At 39.2% G+C, this 9949-nt stretch overlaps 1 long non-coding RNA gene across 3 annotated transcripts; it reads right to left on the reverse strand.

Moving 5' to 3' along the window:
- Positions 1-625: 625 nt before the first annotated feature.
- On the reverse strand, positions 626-9367 carry LOC148024985 (uncharacterized). Of its 3 annotated transcripts, none has more exons than XR_015693382.1 (3): positions 8460-9291; positions 5321-8051; positions 626-640 (listed from the first exon to the last, which is right to left on the reverse strand). It is a non-coding gene; the product is annotated as an uncharacterized LOC148024985 (long non-coding RNA). The 3 variants fall into 3 exon arrangements; XR_015693381.1 differs by lacking the exon at positions 626-640 and adding an exon at positions 4821-4835; XR_015693380.1 differs by lacking the exon at positions 626-640 and having other exon boundaries at positions 7738-8051; positions 8460-9367.
- Positions 9368-9949: the final 582 nt, after the last annotated feature.

Consider the following 9949-nt stretch of genomic DNA (forward strand, 5'->3'; position numbering starts at 1 on the left):
CTCAACACCTCCTGCCACAAGCCGCTTTTCTAATTTTTGAAGGCAATGAAACAATCTTTATACATCGCATGCACGACGCTCCTCATGTACGCCATTACATCCCTTCCTTCATCATCATGAAAGATGCCACCAGCATCTGTAACTCTATAGTACTAGCGTACAACCTCCTCTACGTGATTTACTAGTGAGGGTGATCGCTCGCCACCTCCTAGGCAACCCCCACACAAGCCTCGTCCTTCCCCTCGACTCTCCCTCCTCCCTCTCTATCGACTACCCTCTGCCTCGTTGGACGCACGTGCTTCTGCAGATGCACGTGCTTCTGCAGATGCTTGTGCTCCAGCCGATGCATGTACATGTGCTGCACGTGGAGTACCTACATATGGAGTACCTGCATGTGGAGTACCTGCATGTGGAGTTTGGGAAGTAGTACCAGGCAAAGACGTGAGAGGCGTTCCAAACATGACACTGAACACCTCGTCTGCTGTGGGAGAGTGGCCAAGGTGTCTGGTCATCTCTCCCATGAAGTCTTCCCTACTAGGAAAACCTCCAGAAAATGCATTGACCCCCTGCCAAACGAGGCCAATGTATCATTCATGCGATCCAAATCCGGGTCATTGCTAGATGAACCAGGATACGACATCTGCCAAAAAAACACAGGAAAAAGACAAATTTATTTGCATACAAAAAATCATATATTACCTATATTTTCAAAGAGCTTTCTTTAGACATTGAGCATAAAACTTAAGTGCTAATGCTTCTCATAAACAAGAAAACTGATAAACACAAACATGGGATTGGTCACATTCATCATTGCAAAAATATATTGTTTACTATCAGAGCTGGGAGAGCTAGCGCGTGTATAATCGCGTCTAAATTACAGGTTAGACACGCCCTCAGACGTGCTCCCAAAGTCAACCTTCTGTCCAGCGCGTCTATATTCGCATCTAAGATGCAGCACAGACGCGTTGTCAGACGCAAATTTCAGGTCAATCTGCGCGCGTGTGTATCCTTGCGTGTAGATTGACCAGCACACGCGCCAGCACATGCGCCAGCACACGCGCTCTAAGATGCGTCCTCAGACGCTGTGAGAGGAAACTTTTTTTGCGTCTATATCTGCATCTACACTGAAATGTAGACGCGCTATTTGACGCACTGAGTTGGCTGATTTTAGCCCGTTGACCACCATTGATGATTTACAAAATGCAATACATAATGGAATCAGAAATCCTAAATACACAAACAGAGCAGAGAGAGAAAGAGAGAAACAGAGAGAGAGAGAGAGAGAGAGAGAAAGAGACTCACCTTGGGTGTTTGGTGTGGCGGGTGGTGGCGCTTCTTCCTTCTCCTTCTTCCTCTCCTTGGTAAGTTACCCTCCCTTGATGCTTGCTTGCTTGCTTGCTTCTTCTTCTTGTTCTCCTCTCTCTTGTTCTCTCTTTCTTCCTCTCCTTGGCTTTCCTTTTTCCCTTCTTGTGTATTTGAAATGAAAGAAGAGGTGAGTCATGAGGAGGTGATGCATGAAGAGACTAGGTGAGGCATGAAGAGACTGCATGTCGGCTAAACTCAAGCTTCAGAACCGCAAAAAACGCAGGAAAGGAAAGGTACAGTTTGAAAAGAAATGATTTAAGTATGGTTTGAATTTTGACGTGTGCATCTATTTTTCGTGTATAAGCGTGTCTATTGTTCAAATAGACGCGAACATAGACGCAGAAATAGACGCTAATATAGATGCGTATGTAAACGCAGATATAGACGCACATTTAGGCTTTATCATAATTTTTTGTTTTTAAGATAAGTTTTAATGTATTTATGATGATTTTTGTGTATTTAAAATTGAGATCTTATGTAAACATATGAATGACAAATATTTTAATTTGATGTTGTCATGAATTAGGTTTAATCATGTCGTCGTCATCACCTAGTGCGGTGCATGCTGATGAGTCAATGAGCACATCATCAAGTGAGGATGAAACATTGCGTCTTCATAATCGAGATGCATGGCTATGACGAAAAATTAAATACATGTGTGATCGTTGTCGAGGGTGCATTTTTCAAGCACGTCGAATTGCAATGTCACACCTCAGCTTGTATGGAGAATGGGACCGAGAAAAATCACCGGTATCCATTGTTTTTTTTTACCACTAAGATTGCTAGTCTATGTTACGGGAATTATATATCAACGTACATAAAACTCCCTTTTGTGGTTGAGCAGGATACGGTGCCACATCCTCAGATGCTCCCTCACGGGCGTCGAGAGGCTGCAAAACATCGACGCAAGGAGGCAGAGTCTTCAAGAAGAGTAGAGACTGACGACCATGATAGTAGCCCTCATGAAATGCCCCATCAAGTTGTAGAGGATGAGATTTTGGACAACATGGTACACCATCTATTTTCGCAACCGGTTTAGGGAGAAGGTCACTCTACGAAGCCAGATGATCCACTATATGTAGCATCATCTACTCCGTTGTATGAAGGTTGTACGTACTCCGTTCTTCATGCATCCCTCAAGATACTTAACTTGCAAACAATTTATGGATGGAGTAATGTCAGTTTGGATGCGTTATTGAAGTAGGTATCAATTCAGTTTGGCTTATGAATAATAATATTAATTGTTCTATTTTGAAATCACACAGAAATATATGTTGGTGGTTTTTTAACTCACTTTTAAAAATATATGTAGGTTATTATCACAAATGCTTCCAAAAGGATTGCCAACTAAGAGAGAGCAAGCAAGACATTACTTGACATCTCTGGGAAGCCTCGATTATGTCAAGATCCATGCATGTGTCAATGATTGTGTCTTATTTCGTGGGATTCATGAGTTCACAGGAGAGTGTCCTGTTTGTGGCGAATCAAGATACGAAGTGGAGATGAAGTCAATGGATGTGCCTCGTAAGATTTTGCAACATTTTCCGATTGTTCCACGTATAAAACTTATGTTCAAGTGTAAGTCTATTGGAAAGCTCATGTCGTGGCATGCTAGTCATCGTTCAAGTGATGGAAAATGGAGGATCTCTGTAGACACACCGGTATGGCAACATATAGATAATTTGTGGCCCGTTTTCAAAGAAGAGCCAAGAAATTTGAGATTTGGTTTAGGTATGGATGGAATCAATCCATTTGGCATCAAAAGCATATCATATAGTGTATAGCCAGTGGTATTGGTAAACTATAATATTTCTCCATCCATGGCAATTAAAAAGGGACATGTAATGTTGTCCCTTCTGATTCCTGGAAAGCACAAGGTAAAAAACATGGACATTTACTTAGAGCCTTTGATTGAAGAGTTAGAAATGTTATGGAAAGGTATTGAGGTGCAAGATACAAGTGCATCTGCATCCGCTTAAGATTTCACATTGAAGACCATGTTGTTGTGGACCATGAATGACTTTCCAGGATACGGAGAGTGTTCAGGTACATGTATATAACTCTATATTTGAAATTAAAGACTTGAATCAATTGCATTTTATTAATTCACTCGTTTTTTCAGGTTTAACCACGTCAGGATATCATGCATGTCCTATTTGCGGTCCCTCTCTAGTTTCCTCTAGGCCGGCACGTTTAAAGAAGGTTATCTACGACAATCATCATCGATTTCTTCCTATTGACCATCCCAAATCTGTTCTCCCTACTAATGGAATGACTCCACAATCTCTAACCATTCGAGATTGGAAGGAGAGATTGATTAATGCCGATAGCCACCCTCCACTCGGCATGAGCCGGTAAGAAGTGCATTTCTCTCGATTGACTTTAAAGTATTTAGCATGATGAATTGTTTACATAATATATTGTTTGTTTGTTAGGTTCTCTATATTTTTTTGTCTTCCATACTGGACTGAACTCAAGATCAATCACATATTGGACCCCATGGACATATTCAAAATTTTTGTATCTACATTATGGGATCACTTGATAGGGGCTTGTGATTCAGTTAATGTAAGGGAGGATTTACGTAACATTGGTCGCATGAGACGAGCCTGGCCACGCATTGGACCCAGAGGAAAGATTGAGCTACCCCATGCACCTTGGATGTTGTCAAAGAACGAGGAACAAATAGTAAAGGAACAAATATATAGCTTTCGAACACCCACAGGATGTATGAGATGTCTCAAGGGAGCCTTTATAAAGAAAAAGAAAAGAGGTGTGGAGCAACTATCTAGTTTGAAGTCCCACGATTGGCACAAAATGATTCAAGTAAGGGTATCTCTAACTATGAATATAGTAATTAGTAGAGTAACTATGTGTAAACTTTGGGGTATGATGACTTTTTCCTCAACTAATCATTTGATCTATGAATATTGTTTACATTTAGTTCGTACTTCCTACTAGCATATCCCATTGTGTATCCAAAGATGTACATGATATCATTTACAAGATGGGAGAGCTTGTGAGGTGTGTATACATTGTATTTTTTCATTATATATCTTTGAATTTCTACACAAAAATAAACAATTCTCAAATACATCTTGACAGATACGTGAGCTCGAAGGAAATTGATCCCAACACATTGCAAGATGCTCGAGTATTATCTGTTGAGGTGGTTTGTTTAGTGGAGGAAAATTTTCATCGATCCATTTTGACTACTCAATTATATTTACTCGTACATTTGATTGATGAGATTGCACTTTGTGGGGCAGTTCATGTAAGGTGGATGTTTTTTCTTGAGCACTTCATGAAAACCTTGAAAGATTTTGTAAGGCAAAAAGCACGGCCTAAGGGAAGCATGGCTGAGGGTTGGTTAGTGCAATCATCCCTTGTTTATATCTCTGAATATCTTGCTGAAGTGGATCCCTCTCAACCACGACTATGGTAAGATGATGAAGACTTGAGGATGACCTCTATAGTACCTCAAGGAAAAGGAATGAGTAAAGTGCTAACAAAAGAAGAACTTTGTAAGTTAAATAGTTTTTGTGTGCTCAATAGTGATGTAATGAGTAAATGGGTGACACTATATAATGAAGCAAGGGCAAGAAGAAAAAGCGAAAGACAAGAATTTCACACTAGATATGGACGTAATGTCTCATTTCTAGACCATCTAAATGCGCTCCCACGTCATATTGATATAGATTGGTTATATGAGGAAATGGAGAGAATGGAAAAAGAGGAGGAAATTAATATATCTCAAGAAGAGTGGGAATACGCACGAGGTTGCTTATCAAAGGTGAGACATACTATCAATTAATTTGTTTCTATAAGTTTTATTTTATATAAATAATTGACATGTTTGATCTTTTATCTTTTACTACTAGTGCACATTATTCAATGCACTTTGGTGTGAGGGTAAACATCTTCGAACTCAACGTATAGATGAAAAGAGAAATACCCAAGATTGTGGTATCCTTGCTCACTTCGAGGATGCCAATGGTACCATGGAAGGTTATTGTGGCTTGATCCAAGATATGCTGAAGCTTGACTTCAGACGATTCTTTATATATGTACTGGATGTGAAGTGGTAACAAATGGTGAGCATTGCACAATCAGACGTCATCCAAGTGGTTTTGTAATCATTGACTCTACAAAATTTCACCAAAACAAGAATGACACATTAGTACTACCTCAACAATGCGAGCAGGTATATATGCAAAGGCTAAATTTTTTATATGTATACACGTGATACATATACACAATATAATAAGTACTTAAGTTTCTTGCTTTTGTTTTTCAAATACAGGTTGTGTATCATCCAATGGTAAACAATAACCGATGGTGGTATGTCATCCCTATATCTAATCGTTCAAAACCAATATATGGTAATATTACCGACATGGAGATAGCAGATGAAAATCCAACAATTAATGATGGTGTGCATGATGACACCATAATGGATGATATGCATGATATAGTACAAGATGAACCTCGCGAGGATGTTCAAGAAAATGCAGAAGAAGACAATAATGTGATTGTCAATGATATTGATGAAGTTATTGAGCAATATAGCAACACATCTGATAGTGGGATACACTTATTTGTTTCGTTACCTCTTGGTAACATAGACCTAGAAGTAGATAGTTTAGCGAGGGCTGATCTCATTGAAGATGAGATGGATCATTCACTGTAACATACTTAATTTGCTTAATGATTCAATGTGTATTCCTAATTCTATTGTTTTTATCATGTGCACACGTGCATACTCAAGAATCAATAGTCAAGTTTAAAGCTAAATTGAATTTTCCATAATAAAAAAGAAGTATTTTTTATCATTTTCAAGTAGAGAAATTACGAGATACATATTGCAATGCTTACTACTAATTGTAAGGTTTCTGTCGCTTGTCGCTAATTACTTATATCAGGCTTGTCAACTGGAGGAACTGCCATTCATTAGAGAGCAGTGAAAAAGTAATTATTAACTCTATTTTTTTAATTCAATGATTCAATGTGTATTCTTAATTCTATGGTTTTTATCATGCGCACACGTGCATGCTCAAGATTCAATTTCAGGTGGTTAAATAATTATTAACTTTTGTTTTTTAATTATGTGAATTGCAATTTTAGGTGGTTAAATAATTGTGTGTCTGCTGGCGCGTCTATATTGGCGTCTATTTGCGCGGATATATAGACGCAAAATTCGCGTCTATTTACATGCACGTTTACACGCACTTATAGACGCAATGATAGACGCGCCCGACTTTGCGCGTCTAACGTGCACGTCTATGCCTCATTTCTGTTGTAGTGTGAGGCCAATCCTTGCCTGAGTGAGGTAGACAATTTTATATCTTTTTCCTACATTCACATAGTTGTACTTTGTTTATGCTCATGACGTTGTGATAAACTTGTGTTCTTAAATTATTTTTTTGTTTCCATTGTTTTAGCAGTCATTACTATGATTTTTTGAGAGGAGCATTGGCATGTACAATAGGGCTAAAAGTATGATAGCATGCGTGCTAAAAAAGTATTGATGTACTTTGTCAACAATTTCTTGAGGTATTGGTGCAAACACAAGGCTTCTCGGGTACATAATTATCTTGCCCATTTTGCAATAACCTAATCCATCTCAAGAAAATGTGAGCTTAGTTGATTACATCTTGTCATTACTTCAAGATTAAGTATACATGGGCTTAACTTACCGCATATTAGAAATGTACTCATTCCAATAATACTTAATAGCTTGAACATTTAAAAAAACCAAGAATTTGATACAAATTTATAATATAGCTCTTTGCAATTCACAATGTGGAGAAGGAATCATCTTTTTATTTTGAAACTGAATACATGAAGATAGAATTTTAAAAAGCTGCATACATCTAATGTATCTTATTGTCACTTTAAGTTAATGATCAAATATCACCTTCCTAATCCCTATGCAAATTCTAAAATTGTTGGACCTTATTTTATGCTAGAGCATCTCATGTCATAAAGGAACTCCTGATGTATATATGGAAAATTAATTGTTTTGACAATTGGTTGATGACAAAGCCCTTCCTCTTCAACCATCCTAGTAAGGAATGTATGCTATCTTACTATGCTTCTTTCTATTCTTAACGAAATGGAACACGTCGCACAATTGCATAGTAAGGTGAATCACATTTTACAATTCGCATTTAGAGGACACAAAATACAGGTACAAATACAAGAACAACGAGACAAAGTGATGAAAATCAAGTTGAAAGTAGTTTGCAAGCCATTTAAACAGTACAAGCGTTGTTAGGTAAATTTGCCAAAGAAAACATAATATCATGAGGTCATTGACATCATTGAGCACAATTATAAGTGGGTTATATGAGAAGTGAAATTTCTTAGAAATTTTGCAAAAGGAAATGGATTCTGTCTATTGACACCATTGATTACAATTGTAACCCTAGTACCAGCATAGTTACAACAGTTTGTTTACAAAGAGAGAGGCTTAATGCCATAATATATTTTTCTATCTATGAAACATAGGATTTGCTTACTTGAAATTTGACACATATGCATTGAAGGGGAGAAAGTAAGAGCTTTTGGCCGAACTATAGTTTGGTTGCAATGGATTTGTACATGGAAGTCCATTACATTATCAGGCTACCAAATTCTTCAAATTCACCACTCCAACATTTCATAGATTAGCAGTAGATGGGAGCCTGCTAAGAAACATGAAACCATTAGCGTTGATATGAGAAAGAGGGGAGAATTTTTTTTAAAAAAAATACTAATTAGTAATCGCCAACAAACTTCAAGCCATGAACATTAGTAGCATTGTCAACCTTTATCGTAGCTTGAACTATCTTTTGTTGGACTACCCTTTATCGTGCCTGTAACTATGCTGTAATGAACTGTAACCCTTCATCCTAGCTTAGGGATTTGTCGTCTCTTCAATTCCAATGTTTTAACATCCCATGAATACCTCCTTAATAAGGATTCCTCTTCCTTCCTCACCACACTAAGTCGTCATGATCACCAAATTACTCTCCAATGTAGGTAAGATGCAATTTGAAAGCCAATCAACTTTGTGAAACAAACTCATATACAAAGAGATAGGTGCGAGTTACCTTTCAAGGGTGAGGGTGTCCGGGGCCTTTGCCACCCGGCCCTTTAGGCCCCTTAGGACCTGGGCCTTTAGGTCCTTTGTGGCCAGGACCCTTAGGTCCTCCCATAAGGCCTTCTTCTGCTGCTGCGTGGGGAGGATGCCCTGGACCCTTGTGTCCCCCAGGGCCCTTAGGCCCCTTGTATCCTGGGCCCTTGTATGGTCCGCCGTGGCCAGTTGGCTCCGTCACGGCCTGCTCATGATCAGCCCGGGCGACTTCTTGCATCATCACCAGCGCAAGCAGCAGCGCTGCCGCCACGACTAAGAGAAAGCGGCTCTTGGCAGCCATGCTCTGAGACAAAGGCGACTAGGATATGTGAATGAGGAAGGCGGAGGGATGGCAAGTAGAACTGCACGGCGCTGCTCGTCGAGGGAGACTGGCTCCATTTATATGGGAGACGCGGACGAGCTAGGACGATGATCAATAATCATTAAAGCAGAGTCCTAAGTCCTGTCGAACTCCCTCAGAGATCAGAGAGAGGGAAGGAGGGATCGCGTGTGTGGGCACTTAACTCTGAGCACAGGAAATTATCAAAAGTGAGAAATCCTCCGACCACACTAAAATATCAAAAACGTCCGATCACAGTCTGTGACATATCTCGCTCTTATTCTCTCTCAGTCTGCCTGGCAGTGTGGCTCCTTTAATCGTACCGCAAAACAGCTCTCCAGACTCCAACCCGTGACCAGGCGAGTGCAGCTTCTCATGCTTTCTGACATGTGCCCTTCACTGGCTTCCATGTGCCCTTCACTGGCTTCCAGCTGCACCGACCAGGCTCAGTTAGAAAACAGAAAGCTACACGACTACCGAGAGTCGGCTAACACTAACATAAACACAAGTTAGGGAGCGCTCTCTTACCTCTCTCTCTCTCTCTCTCTCTCTCTAAGTCTGAGTATTTTCATTTGAGTTTAGGGTTTAAGTTTGGTTTTGTTTGCAAACTTTGTGTGTGTGTGTGTGTGTGTCTCTTTCTGCTTTTGAAATTGTGGGCTCATTATTATTGTTGGATTTGTATAGAGAATATATTGGATCTACATTGGATTGAAATAAACATTTTAATATATTTGTTTTAAGACATGGAGTGGAATATGTCTTTTACGTTGACTCTTAAACATGGAGTGAAAGATTCTGTAGTAAATTTAAGATATGTATTATATTATCAACCCCTAAAGGTACCACAGTGGAGCTAAATTACAACACTATTTATTTATTCATGACTTTCATTATTGAAAGATAGAACTCCTTGCAAATCGTGGGGCTAGCACGCAAATATTAACACTTAATGGCATTAAAAACCTATTATTGACGTTTTTATACTTAGGAAGTTGTTTAGTGTGTGAGCTATAGTTTTCATGGTAGGAGTGGGGAATGTTGCATCATCCTAGGGCATGATTTTCTAGGAAAGGATGTTGTATGGCGTGCACCATACAACATTAGGTACACCAATTAAAAAGCCAACT

The sequence above is a fragment of the Lygodium microphyllum genome, chromosome 15 (assembly GCF_053477565.2).
Source record: "Lygodium microphyllum isolate KBCC chromosome 15, Lygodium_microphyllum_v1.1.10, whole genome shotgun sequence".
Lineage (NCBI taxonomy): Eukaryota > Viridiplantae > Streptophyta > Polypodiopsida > Schizaeales > Lygodiaceae > Lygodium > Lygodium microphyllum.